The following is a 24988-nucleotide window of genomic DNA, read 5'->3' as shown; positions in this document are numbered from 1 at the left end:
CTCAACCTTTTCTCATAAGGCATGCTCCCCAATCCAGGCAACATCCTTGCAAATCTTTTCTGTACCCTTTCTATGGTTTCCACATCCTTCTGGTGAGGCGACCAGAACTGTAGGGGTCCAGAACAGATCCCTGAGGCACACCACTGGTTACTGACCTCCATGCAGAATATGACCTACCAGTGTAAGCAGAACAAGTGCTACACATGCCCTTACACTTCCTCCCTTACCACCATTCAGGGCCCCAAACAGTCCTTCCAGGTGAGGCATCACTTCACCTGTGAGTCGACTGGGGTGATATACTGCGTCCGGTGCTCCCGATGTGGCCTTTTATATATTGGTGAGACCCGACGCAGACTGGGAGACCGCTTCGCTGAACATCTACGCTCTGTCCGCCAGAGAAAGCAGGATCTCCCAGTGACCACACATTTTAATTCCACATCCCATTCCCATTCTGACATATCTATCCACGGCCTCCTCTACTGTAAAGATGAAGCCACACTCAGGTTGGAGGAACAACACCTTATATTCCGTATGGGTAGCCTCCAACCTGATGGCATGAACATTGACTTCTCTAACTGCCGCTAGGCCCCACCTCCCCCTCGTACCCCATCTGTTACTCTTTTTTATGCACACATTCTTTCTCTCACTCTCCTTTTTCTCCCTCTGTCCCTCTGAATATACCTCTTGCCCATCCTCTGGGTCACCCCCCCCCGTCTTTCTTCCCGGACCTCCTGTCCCATGATCCTCTCGTATCCCCTTCTGCCTATCACCTGTCCAGCTCTCGGCTCCATCCCTCCCCCTCCTGTCTTCTCCTATCATTTTGCATCTCCCCCTCCCCCTCCAGCTTTCAAATCCCTTACTCACTCTTCCTTCAGTTAGTCCTGACGAAGGGTCTCGGCCTGAAACGTCGACTGCGCCTCTTCCTATAGATGCTGCCTGGCCTGCTGCGTTCACCAGCAACTTTGATGTGTGTTACCAGCAACCAGTCTTTGCCTTCTGTGGGCAAGCCAGTTCTGGATCCACAAAGCAATATACCCTTGAATCCCATGCCTTCTTACTTTCTCAATAAGCTTTGCATGGGGTACCTTATCAAATGCTTTGCTGAAATCCATATACACTACATCTACTGCTCTACCTTCATCAATGTGTTTAGTCACATCCTCAAATAATTCAATCAGGCTCATAATGCACAACCTGCCTTTGACAAAGCCATGCTGACTATTCCTAATCATATTATACCTCTGCAAATGTTCATAAATCCTGCCTCTCATGATCTTCTCCATCAACTTACCAACCACTGAAGAAAGATTCACTGGTCTATAATTTCCTGGGCTACCTCTACTCTCTTTCTTGAATAAGGAAACAACATCCTCAACCCTCCAATCCTCCGGAATCTCTCCCGTCTTCATTGATGATGCAAAGATCATCACCAGAGGCTCAGCAATCTCCTCCCTCACCTCCCACAGTAGCCTGGGGTACACCTTGTCTGGTCCTGGTGACTTACTCAACTTGATGCATTCCAAAAGCTCCTGCACATCCTCTTTCTTAATATCTATATGCTCAAGTTTTTCAGTCTGCTATAAGTCATCCCTACAATTGCCAAGATCCTTTTCCATAGTGAAAACTGAAACAAAGTACCTCTGCTATCTCCTCCTGATCCATACACACTTTTTCAAGATGACTCATCGGTAGTCAACCCGGCAACTGATACAGGAACGGAACAGACAATGAGTTGGATGATCAGCATACCTGAGGCTGCAGCAGCTGCAGCAGGACACAAGCTCCAGAGTTGCATACGTGGCTGGGAAAGCTTACTTCCACTACAGGCCTGAAAATACATCAGGGCAGGAAAGGATGCCTGAAGAAGGGGCAACAGGGACCTCACATCGACAGCTACTTTTTGAGAAGCAGCTCGAGTCAGTTGACTGAAGTTCAGCAGCAGGACAAAACCCAAAGTCTGCAGGACATCAATACCCCTGTCCCAGTGGAGGAAGAGCAAGGCACAGGAGAACAACCTGAACCCAGCCCATTACAACCTGCAACGGAAAAGAAGATCCAGGGGCAAAAGCAGTTGATCAAGTGGCCAAAATCCTGCGAGAAGACAATGTGGGAGGAGGTAAATGCTGATCTCTCCAACATCTTAGAGACGCTCAGAGGCACCACCATGAAGAAGTTGGAAAGAATGGGGGAATTAATCTATAGCTACGGAGCAGAATGTTTTGGAGAGCAAGAGAGGAAGAAAACTACATCGACGAACCCCACTAAGTCCAGGAGGCAGAAGGAAGTAGATCATCTAGTCAGAGAGAGGAGGCAACTGAAGAAACAATGGAGGAAGGCCACAGAGGAGAAGGAAGGCATAAACCTGTTGCAAGCAGACATCCAGAGCAGGCTCGCAACACTGAGGAGAGCTGAGAACCTGGTAAGGAAGTTCAGGAAGAAGGAGAGGACAAGAACAAGCTTCTCTAAAGATCCCTTCAAGTTTGTGAAGGGTCTCTTCACAGGGGAGAAGAGTGGAAGTCTCTCAGTGTCAAAGGCAGAACTGGAAAAACACCTGGAAAAGTTATAGACAGACAACCGATGCCACAAAGAGATTACCCTCCCACCTGACATGTCACCAATCGATCCACTGGCACACCAACTAGATATCAGCCCACCTAGATGGAGTGAGGTGGAGAAAACTGTGCATAGAGCAAGGGTCACTTCAGCTCCAGATCCCAATGGAGTGCCATACAGGCTCTACAAAAATGCACCAGGTGTCCTACGGTTTCTCTGGAGGCTCATGAAGGTGGCATGGCGTAAGCAGGAGATACCAACATCCTGGCAGAGAGCTGGAGGAATCCTGATCCCAAAGGAAAAGGGTTCATCAGAAATCAGTCAATTCTGCCAGATTAGTCTCCTAAACATTGAGGGCAAAATCTTCTTTAGCGTGGTGGCTCATAGGCTGTCAAGATATCTGCAAAGAAACCATCTGATTGATATATCAATCCAGACAGCAGGGATCTTGGGCTTCACTGGCATCAGATCCAGGTTGCCAAGAAGGAGGGAACAGATATTCATATGGTGTTCCTGGACCTCGCCAACACCTTTGGCTCAGTCCCTCATAACCTCCTCTGGAATGCTTTCGACTTCTTCAGGGTCCCAGTGGCCCTCACAAGCCTCGTTAAGGCCTACTTCCAGGACATGCAGCTATGTTTGACAACTGCAGATTACATCACAGTGTGGCAACATCTGGAAGTGGGAATCATGGCCGGTTGTACCATCTTCCTGCTAGCCTTCACCATGGCCATGGAGGTGATCATTACAGCATCTCATGAGGAAATCTGCAGATGCTGGAAATTCAAGCAACTCACACAAAAAATGCTGGTGAACGCAGCAGGCCAGGCAGCATCTATAGGAAGAGGTACAGTCGGTCTCAGCCCGAAACATCAACTGTACCTCTTCCTTTAGATGCTGCCTGACCTGCTGCGTTCACCAGCATTTTTTGAGATTAGAGCATCTCGATGGGTGGTTGGAGGACAGCTCATAAAACCTGGCCTGAGGCTGCCACCTATCAGAGCATATATGGACAACCTCACAACATTCACCACGACCAAGGCTTGTACTGTACGCCTGTTGAGACAGCTTCAAGAGAATATTGAGTAGGTGCGGCTGAAGATCAAGCCGAGCAAGTCACGGGGAAGCTGGTAGACCAACGCTTCTACATGGGCGATGAGATGATTCCAACAGTCTTCAAGAAGCCTGTGAAGAGCCTAGGTTGGTGGTATAACGCATCCCTCAAAGACACAGAGCAGGTAGATCAGTTCAGGAAGGATGCTGTCAGTAGCCTCAAGAGCATCGACAGAACCACACTCCCTGGCAAGTTGAAGCTCTGGTGTATGCAATTTGGGCTCCTTCTACGCCTCATGTGGCCACTAACCCTGTATGAAGTTCCAATCTCCAAGGTGGAAAAGCTAGAGACACTGATCAGCTTATACGTAAGGAAGTGGCTTGGTGTTCCCAGGTGCCTCAGCAGCATAGGGCTCTACGGCAAAGGAGTCCTAGAGCTACCCATTTCCAGTCTTTCAGAGGAGTACAAGTGCATCAAAGTAAGACTGGAGATGATGTTAACAGAGGGGAGTGATCTATTTGTGGCACAAGCTGCTCACATCCTGGATACTGGGAGGAAATGGACTCCATCAGAAGCAACTGAGCAAGCAAAGGCGGCTCTCAAGCACAGGGACATCGTGGGCCGAGTGCAGCAAGGGAGGAGCGGTCTTGACCTTGGGGACAGTACACCAGCCTGGAACAAGGCTGCTCCATCTCAGAGACGCAGGCTTGTGACGCAGGAGATACATCGGCCGGAGGAGGCGGCAAGGTGTGGAAAGGCTGTCGCTCAGGTAAGGCAAGGGCAATGGATGAGATGGGAGGGAGTAGAGAAAAGAAGGATCTCCTGGAAAGAGCAGTGGGAGATGGGGCCATTCAGGGCGAGCTTCACCATCAGGGCTGCCTATGATGTCTTGCCGTCTCCCATGAATCTCAGCCAGTGGTATGGAGAGGACCCCACATACTCCCTCTGCCCGACTTCAGCAACACTAAAACACATTCTGATGGGCTGCAAGACCAGCCTTACTCAAGACCGATACACCTGGCGGCACAACCAGGTGCTACAGTGTCTTGTAGCAGGGCTGGAAAGTCAGCTGATGAGCGTCAACACTCTCCCTCCCCCTTCATCTCGCTGGCCGTTAACAGTATTAGTCTGGGAAGGTGAGGGTCAAGCCAGACTCGGTACATCAAGACCAGACACCAGGCGGCTAGGTGGAGCACGTGATTGGAAGATGGTGGCAGAGGCTCTGCTTCCCAACTGAAATCACGGAACCCAACCTCAGACCAGACCTTGTACTATGGTCTGCCTCACTCTGTCTCATTTACATCATCGAGCTTACAGTGCCCTGGGAGGATGCAGCGGAGGAGGCGCTTACAGTGCCCTGGGAGGATGTGGTGGAGGAGGCGCTTACAGTGCCCTGGGAGGATGCGGTGGAGGAGGCCTACGAGCACAAGAAGCTGAGCTATGCTGAGCTTGCAGCCGATGCACAACAACGTGGCTGGAAAGCAAGGGTCCGACCGGTCAAAGTAGGCTGCAGAGGATTTGTAGCCACATCAACATCAAGGCTTCTCCGGGAGTTGGGAGTGCAAGGGAAGACACACCAACAAGCAGTCAAAGACCTCTCCAGAGCTGCTGAAAAGGGTAGTTAGTGGCTCTAGATGAAGAGAAAGGATTCCATCTGGGCCCCCGAGTGTGTGAAAGGCATCTAGGGGGTGAGCCCAGGACACTGGGATTCACTGATGAACCCTCCAGAGGTGTCGTGGGCCTATCAGCGAAACACTGAGGAAAGAGGGCACCCACTTGATAACCCAGAAGATGCCACCACTCACTTGGTTACCCCACAAAGTCTAGGCAGCATGTCTCAGGAGTGCAAATAAGGGATATTAACATCTAGTCCTACATAACATACCTATCACACTTGATTGGTTCTATTCTCTCACATCTTATCCTCTTGCTCTTCACATACTTGTAGAGTGCCTTGGGGTTTTCCTGAATCTTGTCTGCCAAGGCCTTCTCATGGCCCCTTCTGGCTCTCCTAATTTCTTTTTTAAGCTCCTTCCTGTTAGCCTTATAATCTTCTAGATCTCATTACCTTTTTTTTTGAACCTTTTGTAAGCTTTTCTTTTCTTCTTGACTAGATTTACAACAGCCTATGTACACCATGGCATCCTTTCCCTATCTCATTGGAACATACCTATGCAGAATTCCATGCAAATATCCTCTGAACAATTGCCACGTTTCTACCATACATTTCCCTAGGAACATCTGTACCCAATTGTTTAAACTTCCTGCTCAACAGCTTCCCTTAGGATTTCCCAGCAGTTTCCCCTCACAGCCAGGGTGACCAACAAACTCCTCATATTGTGGCCACTTCCCTAACCCATATCTCTGGAGGTATCTCCTCCAATCAAAAAATCCAAGACGTTCAGATTACGGAATTTCCTGAATTCCTCATCCTGGGTTAGTAACCGCTAACTACCCAGCTCCAGATCCCTCTGTACCTCACTGACGTGATTGGACTTGAGTTCCCCGCTGAATAAAGAGATTTGTTCTCAAGCTGACCCAGGGACACCAATTCTGTTACAAGAATCACCCCTTGTAATAATGATCAGTGTGGCACAGAGAATCTGTATTTACCGAAAAGTAACTGTTATTGTCTCCTCTTAAAAAGTGTGCACCCCACTAGTATACCTGACCCTCCATGAACAGTCAATGAAGAGAAAAAGTGTTACCCAGGAAAGAAGTCTGCTGGCCAGGTGTTCCTCATGATCCTGATCTCCATGTGGCCGTGGGGACCTTCTCATCCACAATGGTTGGTCTCTGGTTGCTGGATAGTTATCGTCCCTGCATATTTGGAGCTCCTAACTCTTATAGTGTTCCTCATCAATGGAACTGATGGATCTCCATCCCATTGGCTCAATGTCACCTGGATCAACTTCTTACTGATCATTTTCCAGAGCTACAACTAGCATTATTTCATGATTCTGCCTAACCCAGTCCTGTGTATTTGTGTCTCTCAATTCTGAATGGTCCAAACCAGTTAAATGAGGCGATCCAGAGTCTAACAAGATTACAGATTGCTTTTTAGTAGGTTTGGCATTTTACATACCAAGAAGCAATCTGTAATTGCCTGAAGTTCCTTGTGTCCCCATTCAATTGCTCTGATTAGATTGTCCCAGAGCAAGAATCAGTTCAGAGTTCACACCTTTTACATAACAAATAGCTACTTGTCTGAGAATGGTCTCAGGTTTAGCAGGTAATCACCTGAAGCTCCTTGCGTCCACGTTCAATTGCTTTGAATAGATAATCCTGGAGCAAGATTCAGTTTACAGTGCACAAAACTGGGGGAAACAGACCATTGGTTTGTTTGTTTCTCTCGTCCTTGATTAGACTGTAATTTTTTCAGGGCAACAATTGTAACATTGCCCTTTTGGCATGCATTTTCTATCTCCTGTTGTAATTTGTAGACCACTGTTAAGGGGTCTGTATATAACTCCCATCAGGGTATTTTTAATTTCCATTTCCCTCTAAACCCTATTCCCCTACTTTCTCTCCGTAACCTTTCATGCCCTGACTAATCAAGAACTTGATTCTCAACAAATTTGAGATAAAGGGTCTCAGCACAGAATGTCGACTGTTTACTCTTTTCCATAGATGCCGCCTGGCTTGCTGAGTCCTTGCATCATTTTGTGTGTGTTAATCAAGAACCTATCACCCTCTCCCTTAAATACGCCCAATGAACTGGTCTCCACAGCCCCCTGTGGCAACAAATTCCACAGATTCACCACCCTCTGGCTGGATTGGCATGTTAGTTGGTCTTTGTAAATTGTCCCATGATTAGGCTGGGTTTAGATTAGGGGATTGCTGAGTGATGCATCTTGAAGGACCAGATGGGCCTATCCAACGCTGTATCTCAATATCATCTATGTTCTAAATGGACATCCCTCTGTGCCCTCTGGTCCTAAATATCCTCTCAACATCCACTCTATCTAAGCCTTTCAACATTCAATAGGTCTCAATATTTCAATATTGTGGGCAGAAGAGGCATGACTGGGGTTCAATATTCAACATCCAGTATTGTTTAATGTCATTTCCAGTGCACAACTGTAAAGGAGATCGAAATAATTGTTACTTCAGCTTTGATACAGCTCAAAAACCACAATAATATAAAGAACATAATAATAAAAAAATTCGGAGTAAATATAAACACATAAGATAATTTATATACAGAGATTGATTATATGTTCATAAAGTGACACAAGGAGTGATGCTAGTGACAGGTTGTGTTTGTGCATAAGGTGACTGACAGGAAATGAATAAGTAGTGGTGTTTGGGGGTGTGGAGGGGTGGGTGAGTGGGGGGAGGTGTTGATCAGACTTACTAGTTGGGAAAAGTAACTGTTTTTGAGTGTGGTGTGCCTGGCGTGGATGCTTTGTAGCCTCCTCCCTAATGGGAGTGGGACAAACAGTCTTGTGTTGTGTATCCTGTGCTGTACTAATCAATGTTCAATCTTCTTCAATTTTGAATGTTGAAAGGACTAGATAGGGGTGGATGTTTCCTGTGTATCCAGAATTAGAGGGCACAGCCTCAAAATTGAGGGGCAACCTTTTAGAACAGAGGTATGGAGGATTTTTTTTAGCCAGAGAGTAGTAAACCTGTGGAATGCTCAGCCACAGACTGTGGTGGAGGCCAAGTCCGTGGGTATATTTAAGGTGGAAGTTGTTTGTTTCCTGATCATTCGGGGGAATCAAAGGATATGGCGAGAAGGCAGGTGTTTGGGGTTGAGTGGGATCCAGGATCAGCCATGATGGAATGGCAGAGCAGACTCGATGGGCTGAATGGCCTAATTCTGCTCCTATGTCTTATGGTCTTATGGTCTTATGGTCTTCTAAACCCAGGATCACTTGATGAAAGTTTCTGAGTGTTCTGAGGTCAGTTGGTGCAGAGTCTGGCAGATTGTTGTTGTATAAGGACAAGGAAAAGTGGGCAAACCAAATGAGATAACAATGAGCATAGTTATAGCTTCTCCTCCTCCTAAGCCCCAACACTAGAAGCACACTTGATTTTTAAAAACTGTCAACAGTCATCTGCTTCCCACCCTCCAGGAACTCATTCAACTGGATCTGAACATAAACCTAGTACGGTACAGCTCAGTACAGGCCATTCAGCCCACAATTATGTACTGACCATCTGACCTACTCCAGATCAATCCAATACTCCCTCCCATAGTCCTCTATTTCTCTTCATCCATGTGTCGATCTAAGACTTGTCTAAATGTCCCTATGTATCTACCTCTCCTAGCACCACGAATGGTTCAACACACCCACCATTTTCTCTGAAAAAACATACCTCGGACAACTCTCTTATACTTTCCTCCAATCAACTTAAAATTATACCCCCTTATATTTGTCATTCTGCCCTGGGAGGAAGGTGTTGGCTGTCCACTCGATCTAAGCCTCATCATCTCATACACATCTATCAGGTCACCTCCAATCCTCCTTCTCTCCAGAAAAAAAAGCCCGAGTTCACTCAACCTATCCTCATAAAACTGCTCTCTAATCCGGGCAGTATCCTGGTAAATCTCCTCTGCACCTTCTCTAAAGCTTCCACATCTTTCCTATAATGAGGTGACCAGAACTGAACACAATACTCGATGTGTGGTCTAATCAGGGATTTATAGAGTTGCAACATTACCTCAGAGCTCTTGAACTTAATCCCTGACTAACAGCAGCCAGAACACCACATGCTTTCTTAACCACCCTAACAACTTTCACAGCAGCTTTGAGGGATGTGTAGATGTAGGCCCCAAGATCTCTCTGATCCTCCATACAGCTAAGAATTTGCTGTTGTATTCCGTCTTTTCCAAATGATGCAGAGGGCCGGGAGTGAGCAGAGGAAATCGTGACTGCAGAAATGTGTATGCTATCACTGCACAGGAGATTGTATTAAACATGCACAGCAGGGCCACAGCTAATTGCACCGCATAGGTTTGTATGTCATCTGGGAAATAGTGAGCCAACTGGTTTTTCATTGCTGGTGAACTTAAGTTGACACCCAAACCACCAGTTCAGGAAGTTATTACGCCTCAGTCTTGAACCAGAGGAGATAACTTCACAGAACTGTTTCCACAACCTATGAACTCACCTTCAAGGACTCTTCATTTCATGTTCTCGATATATATTGTTCATTGATTTCTTTATTTATTATTATTTCTTTTTCTTTCTTTCTTTTTGTATTTGTACAGTTTGCTGTTCTTTGCACATTTTTTGTACTTCCTGTTGGGTGCAGTTTGTCATTGATTCTAGCAACACACACAAAAAGTGCTGGTGAACACAGCAGGCCAGGCAGCATCTATAGGAAGAGGTACAGTTGACCCAAAACGTCAACTGTACCTCTTCCTATAGATGCTGCCAGGCCTGTTGTGTTCACCAGCGTTTTTTGTGTGTGTTGCTTGAATTTCCAGCGTCTGCAGAATTCCTTGTGTTTGCGTTTCATTTATTCTACTTGTGTTTCCTGTATTTACTGTGATAGCCCACAAGAAAATGAATTTCCGGGTAGTATATGTGACATAAATGTACGCTGGTAATAAAATGAATTTCAGGGTAACATATGTGACATAGATGTATGTTGGTAATAAATTTCCTTTGAACTTTGCCATTGGGGAAACAATAAATCGACTGGTTTTTCACTGCAAGGTGAACTTGAGTTGACACCGCTGCTTCTTGCTCAGCTGAAGGGGGACCTAGCTTTCTTTCTTTCTTTATTAATCTTTTTATTGATTTAAAAGGAGCATAAATACAATCAAGAGGGGAATTATTTCAAATATATATATCAGTAACAATATAAACCGAGATTAAGATAGACATTGTGAAAATCATAGCTATTGTTAAACTAGTATAAAATATATAATGGAAAAAATAAAAATAACAATTCTCCTCATCAGTTTATGAAGAGAAAAGAAAAAAATTGTGTTTTAAATGTAATGTAAAAAACAACCCCACTACACTATATAAAAAAAAACAAAAAAAAAGGACTGATCAAAGCTAAAACTTTGAAAAAAAGATTGAAAGAGTAATAAATAAAATTAAATGAAAATATTGGATAAATGGTCGTCAGATTTGCTCAAATTTAAAGGATGTATCAAATGTCCGACTTCTTATTTTCTCTAAACTTAAACAGGACGTAATGAAGAAGAGCCAATAAAAGACCATAGGTGGATTAGAATCCTTCTACTTCAATAAAATGGCTCTCCTAGCCAGTAAGGTTGAATGGGGAACCTAGCTTGTAGGCTGCCCTGTGAGCTCTGTATCGGTCATCCACTTTAGCCTGAAACCATATCCTGTGTAGCTAATACATGCTTAATATTTCCCGGAAACATGTGTGGTGAGAGTAACAGAACTAATCCCTAGGGTTGGAGATTCTTCAGCAGAATCAAAGATCAACTTTATTCATCGATATTCACTCAGTGGCCATTTTATTGGTAAACCTTTTGCATCTGCTTGTTAATGTAAATACAGTGGATTCCAGTTAATTGGTCCCTCAGTTAATCAGGGCAGCCACCAATGTGACAAGTTTTAAAGAACAAAAACTAATCAAGAAAATTGCTGGGATTCCCTTCATTTATTTAGGACGCTATGTTGCTTACCTGGAGCAGAAGACTGTTGCCAAACAGATTCTAACTGGCGACAGTTATAAGATCATAAAACCATGAGATGTAGGAGCAGAAGTAGGCCATTCAGCCTATCGACTCTGCTCCGCCATTCAATCATGGGCTGATCCAATTCTTCCAGTCATCCCCTCTCCCCTGCCTTCTCCCCATACACTTTGATGCCCTGGCTAATCAAGAACCTATCTATCTCTGCCTTAAATGCACCAATTGCTTGGCCTCCACAGCTGCTCATGGCAACAAGTTCCACAGATTTACCATCCTCTGACTAAAGTAATTTTCCTGGACTCCCCTACCATGGGAAATAACTTTCACATATCTAATCTGTTCAGGCCTTTTAAAATTCTGAATGTTTCTATGAGATCCCCCCTCATTCTCCTGGACTCCAGGGAATATAGCCAGCTGCCAGATGTTCCTCATACAGCAACCTGTTCATTCCTGGAATCATTCTTGTGAATCTTCTCTGAACCCTCTCCAATGTCAGTATACCCTTTCTAAAATAAGGAGCCCAAAACTGCACACAATATTCCAAGTGTGGTCTCACGAGTGCTTTACAGAGCCTGAACATTGCATCCCTGCTCTTATATTCTACAAACGTATACCTCTAGAAATGAATGCCAACATTCTTCACCACCGACTCAACCAGGTTAACCTTTAGGGTATCCTGCACAAAGACTCCCAAGTCCCTTTGCATTTCTGCATTTTGAATTCTCTCCCCATTTAAATAATAGTCTGCCCATTTATTTCTTCCACCAAAGTGCATGACCATACACTTTCCAACATTGTACTTCATTTGCCACTTCTTTGCCCATTCCCCTAAACTAACGAAGTCTCTCTGCAGGTTATCTGTTTCCTCAACACTACCCACTCCTCCACCTATGTTTGTATCATTGGTAAATTTAGCCACAAATCTATTAATCCCATAGTCCAAATTATTGACATACATCGTAAAAAGCAGGAGACCCAACACCGACTCCTGTGGAACTCCACTGGTATCCAGCAGCCAGCCAGATTAGGATCCCTTTATTCCCACTCTCTGTTTTCTGCCAATCAGCCAATGCTCCACACATGCTAGTAACTCCCCTGTAATTCCATGGGTTCTTATCTTGCAAAGCAGCCTCATGTGTGGCATCTTGTCAAAGGCCTTCTGAAAATCCAAGTACACCACATCTACTGCATCTCCTTTGTCTACCCTGCTTGTAATTTCCTCAAAAAATTGCAGTAGGTTAGTCAGGAAGGATCTTCCTTTCAGGAAACCATGCTGGCCTATCCTGTCATGTGCCTCCAGGTACTCCATAATCTCATCCCTAACAATCGATTCCAACAACTTCCCAATCACTGATGTTAGGCTAACAGGTCTATAGTTTCCTTTCTGCTGCCTCCCACCTTTCTTAAATAGCAGAGTAACATTTGCAATTGTCCAGTCATCTGGTACAATGCCAGAATCTATCGATTCTTGAAAGATCATTGTTAATGCCTCTGCAATCTCTCCAGCTACTTCCTTCAGAACCCGAGGGTGCATTCCATAAGGTCCAGGAGATTTATCCACTCTTAGATTATTAAGCTTCCTGAGCACCTTCTCAGTCATAATTTTCACTGCACATACTTCACTTCCCTGACACTCTAGAATGTCCGGTATACTGCAGATGTCTTCCACTGTGAAGACTGATGCAAAATGCGTATTCAGTTCCTCTGCCATCTCTACATCTTTCATTACAATATCTCCAGCGTCATTTTCTATTAGTCCTATATCTACCCTCAACTCTCTTTTACCCTTTATATACTTAAAAATCTTTTTGTATCTTCTTTGATATTAGTTGCCAATTTCCATTCATAGTTCATCTTTTCCTTCCTAATGATCTTCTTAGTTTCCTTCTGCAAGTTTTTAAAAGCTTCCCAATCCTCTATTTTCCCACTAGCTTTAGCTTCCTTGTCTGCCCTCCCTTTTGCTTTTACTTTGGCTCTGATTTCACTTGTCAGCCACGGCAGTGTCCTTCTCCCATGTGAAAATTTCTTCTTATTTGAAATATATCTGTCTTGCACTTCCCTCATTTTGCACAGAAACTCCAGCCATTGCTGCTCTGCTGTCCTTTCTGCAAATGTCCCTTTCCACTCAACCTTGACCGGTTCCCCTCTCATGCCATTGTAATTTCCTTTATTCCACTGAAATACCGACACATTGGAATTTATTTTCTCCTTCTCAAATTTCAAAGTGAACTCAATCATATTGTGATCACTGGTCCTCAAGGGTTCCTTAACCCTAAGCTCTCTTATCACCTCCGGATCATTGCACAACACCCAATCCAGTACAGCCGAACCCCTAGTGGGCTCAACAATAAACTGTTCTAAAAAGCCATCACTTAGACATTCTACAAATTCTCTCTCTTGAGGTCCAGTACTGGCCTAGTTTTCCCAATCCGCTTTCATGTTAAAATCCCCAACGATTATCATGACATGCCTTTTCTATCCCCTGCTGTAATTTGCAATCCACATCCTGGCTGCTGTTTGGAGGCCTATATACATCTGCCATTACGGTCCTTTTACTCTTGCCATTTCTTAACTCGACCCATAGAGACTCTACACTTTCCAATCCTAAGTCATCCCTTCCTAATGATTTAATATTATTTCTTATACACAGGGCCACACCACCCCCTCTGCCTATAACCTATCTTTCTGATGCACCGTATACCCTTGGACGTTCAGCTCCCAATGGTAGCCATTCTTTAGCAGTCACGCACACTTATGTGGCCATTAGATACTACACCATGTTCAGAGGAAATAGTTTTTAAATGGCATCAATTGCAGGTGTGTCTGTTCAAGAAGCAGTAAGGCAATTCAAAACAGCTTTGCTCACTACAAGTGTTCAGGCTTGGAGACGCCAGGAATGGCCAGGAGTGAAAATGAAACAGTTTCACTACTTCAGCAAGTTAGGAAGTATGAAGAATTTGAAGACATCAATAATCATCTTGAATATGGCAATGAGAAAGAAGATTTGGAGGATGCAATCGTCAATAGCATTTTATGAAAGCAATGCATTATCTACACTAGGTGTCTGAGCTGATTTTGTACATAGTGTACACTGGATGAATTCCTCTGTGGATAACAATTAGGAACAGTTTTATAGTACTGTAGTACTTATGTTAGTGTTCTAATTTGTTTTGTTCATCATTTGTTACTCAGTTTGTCTCTTTTATAACTTTTATTTATTTCCATGAAACTTCAACTATGGGGCAGCAACTTAACTGGGCCAAAATGTACCAGTCCTAATGAACTGGAATCCACTGTATCCAATCAGCTAAGATTACTTTAATTTGTCACATGTATATTGAAACATTGAAACATCTAGTGAAATGCATTGTTTGTGTTAAATTAAATCAAATCAATGAGAATTGTGCTGAAGGCAGCCTGCAAATGTCACCACACTTCTGGCATCAACATAGCAAGCCCTCAACTCAATATACCCTAACTCGTACATCTTTGGAAAGTGGGAGGAAACAGGAGCACCCAAAGGAAACCCATGTGGTCATGGGGAAAACATACGTGGGGTCACAGGGTTTGACTCCTTATAGACAACAGCAGGAATCAAACCCCGATCTGGGATCACTGGAACTATAAAACAATTGCATTAACCCCTCTGCTACCGGGCCCCCCCAAGCTAACCAGCAGTTTCCCAGATTCTACCCCTTGAGTTGCAAGATAAAGGCTGAATAGGTGTTCCAACGTAAATGATAAAGAAAATGTCCTCTAAATCACTTTGTCTAATCAGGCATCCTTACACACCTCAAAAGTTAAAAGGTTAATTTTATTGTCAAAGTATACATGTATACTGTATTTGTCTTCTCCAGTTAGCCATTAAATACAAAAAGACCATGGGTGTTGATGAAAAAAAGACATCAACTCCCCCCTCCAACCAGCATAAAAAAGAAAAGAAGCAAAACTCACAGACTCCAGAATGCTGCCCACCCACCCGCAACCTAAAAAACAGCCACAAAAACAATCAATGACCCCTACACATAACTATCCCCAACTCCTGATTTGCAGAAAAGAAGTGACAGTAGCACCAAATCCCCACCCAGAAGAAGAAGAAGAAAGCCCTTAACTCCGAGTGGAGTCATCAGGATGCCGTAATGATGACGGTTTTTTAGCAGGCTTTTTTATTTTTACGAGTTCGAGTTGTTAGCTCAATGTTCAACCCAGCATGGATGGAAAGCGTGCAAGGGAGCCGTCTGGATTCAAACTCGGGAGCCTTCGCTCCTAAGCCCGGCGCTGATGTTGCTACGCCACCAGCCAGCAAATCCCCAACCCCAACCCACACTACACACAAAAAATTAACGGATCACCCACCCGCCACAATCATCTTCCAGAAAGAAAACACTGAAAAACTGACGGAAACCAATATAAAGTACATTCCAGTCTCAGAATGTGAAAAACTGACGGAAACCAATATAAAGTACAGTCCAATCTCAGAATGTGAAAAGCATCTTGTTGCTGCGTATGAGGAGAGCAGCCACACGATCTCAATTCTTCCATAAAGAGTAATCACTGACCCAGGTCCCAACGCCTATCCGGGACTGAATGCGCCACACCAGGGCTGAACATGCCGATCCAGCTGCCGACCATCTTGCGCCGAGTGTCCCACTGCATCTTCATAGACTCTAGGCCAGAAGCAGCAAACCATTTTGAGAGGATGTGACAAAATTAGTGATAGTCTTCTAAAAACATTCTCATGTACCATGGTAATTTTAAGCAGCAATTATTGTTAAAGGGTGATTTGTGTTGCTTATTTTTGGATATTCATTGTTTTACTATTAATAAAAGTATAACAGAGACAGATTGAAATAGATGAAGCATTTTAGAAAGACCATAAGACAGAGGAGTAGAATTAGGCCATCTGGCCCATGATGGCTGATTTATTATCTCTCTTAACCATATAACGTCTTCTCCCCATAATGTTTTTATGTCCTTACTAATCAAGAACTCATTCATAAATTATTAATATTAATTAGTGTTCAGTTCTTCACTCCTCATTATAGGAAGGATGTGGAAGGTTTAGAGAGGGTGCAGAGATTTACCAGGATTTTTTATAAGGATACATTGAGCAAGTTTGGACTTTTCTCTTTGGCTTGAGGGAGGTTGAGAGATGACTTGACAGATGCATAAGAGGCATTGATAGAGTGACTACCCAGAGACTTTTTCCCAGATTAGAAATGGCTAATACAAGAGGGTATAATTTTAAGGTGAAGAAAAGTCTAGGGTGGATGTCAGATGTGGGTTTATTACACAGAGAGTGTGTGTGTGTCAAATGGGTTGCCAGGTGTGGAGGGAGAGGCATTTAAGATTCATGGCCATAGCACATGGCTGATAGAAAAATGGTGGGTGATAGAGGAGTGAATGTTATTGATCTTGGAGTAGGTTAAAATGTTGCAAAAATATTGTGTGCCGAAGTGTCTGTACTATTGCTATACTGTTCTATGTCTATGTTCTCAACTAAAGGAGAGGTGAATGTTAAGTGGAGAGTGTAGTTGAGGACAGGGTTGTTGTGTATTTAATATTTCAGTAATATTTGAATAATATTCTAAATATATTGTTTGATTAAGAATTCTTTGTTTAAATTACATCACAGGTTATCTGTAAAAGTACACAGACAGCAAATGTTATCATGCCATTGCATCATAAGTGTGTGCCTCACTAGAGCAAAGAAATGGAGCATACACATTCTCCCGGTCTCCCTGTGTTTTTCTTCCAATTAGTTTTATGTTTTGGAGTTACAAAACAACAGTAGCAATGAGTAAGTTTTAAAATAGACCCAAGATGACAACCTACTCATTGAAGTGCAGCAAGATGGTCGAGTTTTGAAAAAGTTAGCATGTTTTTTTCTTCAGAGCAGCACGTGTTCTTTGCAAGAGGAGAAGAGGGTCAAGTTAAAAAAAGACAGAACACAGACGAAATTCACAGGTTCATAAACAGTGAGTAGTGGGTTATAATAATCATAAACTTTTAAAAAGCAGAACTGTCTACATTGGAAATACAGATGTGTATGATTGCACAAAAGGTAACTGGTTGATGTATATTAAGTCAATTGAGCAGTATTTTAAAACAAATGAAATAGTCAATGAGAAGTGAGTGCCAGTTTTGCTGAGTGCATTGAGTAGAAAGGCCTACAATTTGCTTAGAAGTTTAACTACTCCAACCAAACCAGCCGTAATGAGCTTTGCTGATATTGTGAAGGTAATGCAGGAACCTTTAGAACTGAAACTATTGTTGATTGCAGAATACTTTAGGTTTCATAAGTGAATCAAAAGTCAGGGGAGTCCATTTCAGCTTATGTGGCTGCATTGAAGAGATTGTCTGAGTATTGTCAGTTCAGTGATGGGCTTAATGATACACTGAGTGATCATTTAGATTGTGGATCTTACAAGAAAGCATTCAAGAACAGCTCCTAACTAAAGCACAATGCACATTTAAAAGAGCAGTTGAAATTGCCGTATCAATGGAAACTGCAGCAAGGGGCACAATTAAGTTGCAGTCAGGTATGAAAGTGAGTGTGAACAAAGTTATATTGTCTAAACAGACACCAGCAATTTGTGTTACCATTGTGGCAGGGGTTCACGTAAATGCAGACCAAAGCAGGTTTAAAGGTGAATCTTGCAGAAAATGCATCAAAGTAAGACACATACAAAGAGCATGTTGGGCAGACGAAAGTACATGGACTGCACAGGGAAGAGAAAAAGGTAAAAAGTCAAGTTGCACTACTCTACATGTTGTTGGTGAAAAATGTGAGAGAGTGAAAACAGGTCTGTATGAGGGTGAGGTCAGGGGCTCCGTCAGTCAGAGTTGACCACAGATACTGCATCCTAGCTGTCTAGATATGCAAGCCTGGGCAGTATGATCTGGAGATCAAGCTGTTGCCCATGTAGCAAACACCCCCTCTCCACGCAACAGTTGAACCCAAAGGAATGGCAGAGACCAGAGTACCAGCAGCACCGCAGGAGATGCCAGTCAGCATTGAACTCAATGTAGGACTGTCTTAGGGAATCCAGCTCTGGATTTTTCCCTCAGAGATTACTCCAGAAGCCTTCCCCATGAGTAAGTACAGCTGCAAGGCAGTGGAGGTTTGAGATCAGAGTTTTCCTTCTCCTAGATGAGCTGCCAACCACAGCTGACGAGCCCCATCTGCCCAAAGCAACTGGTTAATGCGCCAGTAACCCACCCTTACCCTGTCAGTAGAAATGGTTCTGCTGGGCTTAGTAGCTCAGCCACATATGAAGGCCAGGAGCTGGACTTGGTTATTAGAGGCCATTTGAGGTGCACACTATTGGGAGCATTTAATAGATAGTGGGAGCTTGTCCCCATCACTACCTTATAACAGCCTTAAGGAACTACAGAACTGTATAGCCTTTTGAAGTTTACAATGTGAAAACTAACAAGAGACAAGCATATGGCTTACTCCAAAAGCAAACAGAAAATTAATTAAAATGTAATTGGACATTGGCTCAGCTGTCTCAGTCAATCCACAAAATGAGTTTCAGCAGCATTTCAGAGACACTGAACTGAAGTCTGCAGATATCCAACTAAGAACTTATACTGGAGCAAATAATTCCTGTGGGAATGACACTTGTAACAGTGAAATACAACAACCAGGTCACATTGGACTTGCATATCATAAAGACAGGATAGCCAGCATTGTGGGTCTGTGATTGACTGAGACAACTTGATTAGGTAACTATTTGCATGCTACATCCCTTGAGTCAACTAAAAGTGAAGTAAGAAAGTTACTGGATGATGCCACAGCAGTGTTCAAGGATAGCTTTGCAAAACTCAAACACATCAAGGATAAAATAGTGTTAAATGAAAATGACACACCCAATAGTTATAGGCCCTGTCCTGTTCCTTATACCATCCGTGATAATGTAACTAAGTGAGCTAGATTGCATGGAGGCTAAAGGATTTTTTTTCCAAGGTTCAGTTGAGCCCATGAGCAACACTAGTGATTCCCGTAGCCAAAAAGGAATGAGTCTTTCAAGATTTGTGGTGATTTTAAGGTCACCATCAACCCAGTACTGGTGCCCAATACCTGATCAATACCTGCTGCCCAGGATAGAGGATATTTTTGCAAATCTTTCTGGAGGGAAACATTTCAGCCAAGCTTGAACAGTGGCCAATCAGAGATAGGGAATGAGGTGACATACACAAGTTGGTGAGTGCTTTACAAAAAGTAGCATTTCTCGGGAGGTTCGGCATTTGAACAACAACCAGCCAGAGATTGGGATTCATTCTCAAGGGCAAATAAAAATAAGGCAGGGGCAAATGGAGTGGCCTTTGTTGGAATGGACAGAGTTAGATTGGGGATTTTGAGGCTTTAGCTCTTCGAGGATTCAGTGAGGAGAAGCTTGAGTGAGAGAAGGCTATTGGTAGATTTTTTTTAAGTTTATTTGTTTAAAAATAAAGTGGTATGGATGCCAGGCAGGTTAGTCAAATGCTCCTCTTGAGGGATGTTGGATGGCAGGGAGACCCTCAGTGTCTCTGATTACTTCACCTGCAAGAAGGGCATCCAGCCATCACTTCTAACACTCTGCATAAGGAGTTGGAGCTGGAACTGGATGAACCCTGGATCATTCAGGAGGTTGAGGGGGTGATAGACAGGATGCATAGAGAGGTAATTACACCCAAGGTGCAGGACACAGTAAACAAGGTGATAGTCAAGAAGGGAAAAGGTGTTAAACAGCCAGTGCAGAGTACCTCTGTGACCATCCCCCTCAATAACAGGTACTGTATACCACTTTGGATACTACTGGGGAGAATGACCTAGCAGAGGAAAGCCACAGTGATCATGTCATTGGCACTGAGTCTGGCTCTGTGACTCAGAAGGGAAGGGGGAAAGAAGTGATAATCTGTGGTAATAGGGGATTTGTTAGTTAGGGGAGCAGAAAGGAGGTTCTGTAGACAAAAATGAGATTCCCGGACAGTATGTTGCCTCCTGGGTGCCAGGGTCCAGGACATCTTGGATCAAGTCCTTAGCAGTCTTAAGTGGGAGGGTGATTAGCCAGAGTGCATGGTCCCTATATCAATAACATAGTAGGACGAGGGACAAGCTTCGGCAAGGTGAGTTCAGGGAGTTAGGTGCTAAGGTAAAGGACTGTGATCTCAAGATTGCTGCCCATGCCATGTGTTAGTGAGGCCGGAAGTAGGAAGATCATACAGTTTATCACATGACTAAGGAGTTGGTGAATGATGAAGGGCTTCAGAATTTTGGATCATTGGGCTGTGTTCTAGCAAAGGTGAGACTTGTACAGAAGAGTTGGTTTGCATCTAAACTGGAAGGAGGGGACTAATATCCCAGCAGGAGAGTTTGCTCGTACTGAAAGGGGCAGGAGGGGGTGGGTTGGGTTTAAACTAGAGTTGCAGGGGGATAGAGTGCCAGAACAGATAGTGAAATGGTTGTGGAGGCAGATGTTAAGACCTAAAACAAAGTCAGGAACCGAAGGGTGCAACTAATGCCCTGAGCTGCATATATTTCAATGCAAGAAGTATTGTAGGAAAGGCAGATGAGCTCAGGGCATGGATCAACACATAGAATTATGATATTGTAGCCATTAGTGAGATTTGGTTGCAGGAGGGGCAGGACTGGCAGTTTTAATATTCCGGGGTACTGTTGTTTTAGATGTGATAGAACAGGAAGGATTAAAGGGAGAGGAGTGGCATTACTAGTCAGGGAAAATTTCATGGCAGGGCTCCATCAGAACAGACAGGAGAACTCATCTAGTGAGGTGTTATGGGTGGAACTGAGATATAAGAAAGTATGACCACGTTAATGGGCCTATATTACAGACTACCCAACAGTCTGAGAGAATTAGAGGAACAAATTTGCAGAGAGATCACAGACTTCTGTAAGAAACATAAGGTTGTTAAAGCAGATAATTTTAACTTTCCACATATTGACTGGGGCTCCCATACTGTAAAAACATTAGATGGGATAGAGTTTAGTAAATGTGTCCAGGAAAGTTTCCTTAATCAGTACATAGAAGGCCCAGTTAGAAAGAGTGTGTTACTAGATCTCCTATTATGGAAAGTGTCAGAAATTTGTGTAGGTGAACACTGCATCTAGCGATCTCAATGCCATTAGTTTGTCTGGTCTGTGGGTTGAGATTTTAAATTGGAGAAAGGTCAATTTTGATGGTATCAGAAATGATCTGGTAAGTGAGTTTTGGGACGGGCTGTTATCTGGCAAAGGTGTACTTGGTAAGTGGGAGGCCTTCAAGAGTGAAATTTTGAGAGTACAAAGCTCTTATGTACCTGTCAGAATGAAATGTAAAGATAACAGGTTTAGGAAACCTTGGTTTTTGAGAGATATTGAGGCCCTGGTTAAGGATAAAAAAAAAGGTGCATAGCAGATATAGGCAGATAGAAACAAATGAGGTACTTAAGGTGTATAAGAAATGCAAGAGAACACTTAAGAAAGAAATCAGGAGGGCTAAAAAAAGATATGAGGTTGCTCTAGCAAACAAAGTGAAGGAAAATCCGAAGGGATTCTACAGAGATGTTAAGAACAAAAAGATTGCAAAGGACAAAATTAGTCCTCTGGAAGATCAGGGTGGTAATTCATGCCTGGGGCCAAAAGAGATGGGGAGATCTTAAATGGAATTTTTTGCATCTATATTTACTTGGGAGACAGACACAAGAGTCTGTAAAGGTGAAGCAAAGAAGCAGTGAGGTCATGGACCCTATACAGATTACAGAGGAGGAAGTGATTGCAGTCTTAAGACAAATTAGGATGGACAAATCCCTAGGGCCTGACAAGGTGTTCTCTCAGACCCTGTGGGAGTCGTACAGAAATTGCAGCGGCCCTAGCAGAGATATTTAAATGATCCTTAGTAACAGCTGAAGTACTGGAAGACTGGAGGATAGATGATGTTGTTCCACTATTTAAGAAACGCTCTACTAAACCATGAAATTATAGGCCAGTGAGCCTGACATCAGTAGTAGAAAAGTTATTGGAAGTCACTCTAAGGGATTGGAGATATGAGTATTTGAATAGACATGAACTGATTAGGATAGTCATCAAGGCTTTGTGCATGGTAGGTCATGTCTAAGTAATCTTAAAGAGTTTTTTGAAGAAGTTACCAAGAAAGCTGATGAAGGCAAGGCAGTGGATGTCGTCTACCTGGACTTCCACAAGACATTCAACGAAGTCCCACATGGGAGGTTGATCAAGAAGGTTCAGTCGCTTGGCATTCAAGATGAGGTACTAAATTGGATGAGACATTGGCTTTGCAGGAGAAGTCGGAGAGTGGCAGTAGATAGTTGCCTGTCTAACTAGAGGCCTGTAATTAGTGATGTGTCACAGGGATCGGTGCTGGGTCCATTGTTGTTTGTCATCGACATCAATGATCTGGATAATAATGAGATTAACTGGATCAGCAAATTTGTGGATAACACCAGGTTTGGGTGTTATCAAGTTTGGGGGTGGAGTGGATAGCAAGGAAGACTATCTAAGCTTGCAGTGGGATCTAGACCAGCTGGGAAAAAAGGGCAAGAAGTAGCAGATGGTATTTAATGCAGAAAAATGTGAGATGTTGCACTTAGGTACGACCAATCAGGGTAGGTCTTACACAGTGTAGGGCACAGAGGAAGAAAGATCCTAAGGAGAGTAAGGGGAGGCCGTGGCTGACAAGGGAAGTAAAGGGCAGTATGAAAATAAAAGAGAAGAAGTATAACATAGCAAAGGTGAGTGGAAAGCCGGAGGATTGGGAAATTTTTAAAGAGCAACAGAAGATAACTAAAAAGGCAACATGCGGAGAAAAAATGAGGTACGAAGGTAAACTAGCCAAGAATATAAAGGAGGATAGTAAAAGCTTCTTTAGGTATGTGAAAAGAAAAAAAAAGTTAAGACCAAAATTGGGCCCTTGAAGACAGAAACGGGTGAATTTATTATGGGGAACAAGGAAATGGCAGACAAGTTGAACAGGTACTTTGGATCTGTCTTCACTAGGGAAGACACAAACAATCTCCCAGATATAATAGTGGCCAAAGGACCTAGGGTAATGGATGAACTGAAGGAAATTTATATTAGGCAGGAAATGGTGTTGGATAGACTATTGGGTCTGCAGGCTGATAAGTCCTGGGACCTGATGGTCTGCATCCCAGGGTACTTAAGGAGGTGGCTTTAGAAATCATGGACGCTTTGGTAATTATTTTCCAATGTTCTATAGATTCAGGATCAGTTCCTGTGGATTGGACGGTGGCTAATGTTGTCCCACTTTTCAAGAAAAGAGGGAGAGAGAAAACAGGGAATTATAGACCGGTTAGCCTGACATCAGTGGTGGGAAAGATGCTGGAGTCAATTATAAAAGATAAAATTACGACACATTTAGATAGCAGTAACAGGATAGGTCCGAGTCAGCATGGATTTACGAAGGGGAAATCATGCTTGACTAATTTTCTGGAATTTTTTGAGGATGTAACTATGAAAATGGACAAGGGAGAGCCAGTGGATGTAGTGTACCTGGACTTTCAGAAAGCCTTTGATGAAGTCCCACATAGGAGATTAGTGGGCAAAATTAGGGCACATGGTATTGGGAGCAGAGTACTGACATGGTCTGAAAATTGGCTGGCTGACAGGAAACAAAGAGTAGCGATTAACGGGTCCCTTTCGGAATGGCAGGCGGGTACTGCAGGGTTCAGTGCTGGGACCGCAGCTGTTTACAATATACATCAATGATTTAGATGAAGGGATTAAAAGTAACATTAGCAAATTTGCAAATGACACAAAGCTGGGTAGCAGTGTGAAATGTGAGGAGGATGTTACGAGAATGCAGGGTGACTTGGACAGGCTGTGTGAGTGGGCGGATGCATGGCAGATGCAGTTTAATGTGGATAAATGTGAGGTTATCCACTTTGGTGGTAAGAACAGGGAGGCAGATTATTATCTAAATGGAGTCAAATTAGGAAAAGGGGAAGTACAATGAGATCTGGGTGTTCTTGTACATCTGTCACTGAAAGCAAGCATGCAGGTACAGCAGGCAGTGAAGAAAGCTAATGTCATGTTGGCCTTCATAACAAGGGGAATTGAGTATAGGAGCAAAGAGGTCTTTCTGTAGCTGTACAGGGCCCTGGTGAGACCACAGCTGGAGTATTGTGTGCAGCTTTGGTCTCCAAATTTGAGGAAGGACATTCTCACTATTGAGGGAGTGCAGCATAGGTTCACAAGGTTAATTCCCGGGATGGTGGGACTGTCATATGTTGAACAATTGGAGCGACTGGGCTTGTATACACTGGAACTTAGAAGGATGAGAGGGGCTCTGATTGAAACATATAAGATTATTAAGGGATTGGACACGCTGGAGGCAGGAAGCATGTTCCCACTGATGGGTGAGTCCAGAACCAGACGCCACAGTTTAAGAATAAGGGGTAGGCCATTTAGAACGGAGTTGAGGAAAAACATTTTCACCCAGAGAGTGGTGGATATGTGGAATGCTCTGCCCCAGAAGGCAGTGGAGGCCAAGTGTCTGGATGCTTTCAAGAAAGAGATGGATAGAGCTCTTAAAGATAGCGGAATCAAAGGTTATGGGGATAAGGCAGGAACTGGATACTGATTGTGGATGATCAGCCATGATCACAGTGAATGGCGGTGCTGGCTCAAAGGGCCGAATGGCCTACTCCTGTACCTATTGTCTATTGTCTATAGAGGAGTGCAGTGGAACAAAGAGATCCATAATTCATTCAAAGTGGCAGCACAGGTA

General features: G+C 43.6%; 1 protein-coding gene across 2 annotated transcripts in view; it reads left to right on the top strand.

Annotated features, from left to right (window-relative positions):
• dennd2da (DENN/MADD domain containing 2Da) overlaps nt 1-24988 on the top strand; it is a 236331-nt gene that overhangs the window by 27331 nt on the left and 184012 nt on the right. Inside the window, exon 1 of one of the 2 annotated variants that reach the window (XM_063065683.1) lies at nt 17201-17215. The exons of the other annotated variant lie outside the window; for it this stretch is intronic. The gene's annotated coding sequence lies outside the window, so the exon portion shown is untranslated. Of the gene's footprint in view, nt 1-17200; nt 17216-24988 lie in introns of those variants that run through there. 2 annotated transcript variants of the gene reach the window in all.

The sequence above is a fragment of the Mobula hypostoma genome, chromosome 13 (genome assembly GCF_963921235.1).
Source record: "Mobula hypostoma chromosome 13, sMobHyp1.1, whole genome shotgun sequence".
Taxonomy (NCBI): domain Eukaryota; kingdom Metazoa; phylum Chordata; class Chondrichthyes; order Myliobatiformes; family Myliobatidae; genus Mobula; species Mobula hypostoma.
This window is presented reverse-complemented; position numbering and strand designations above follow the sequence as displayed.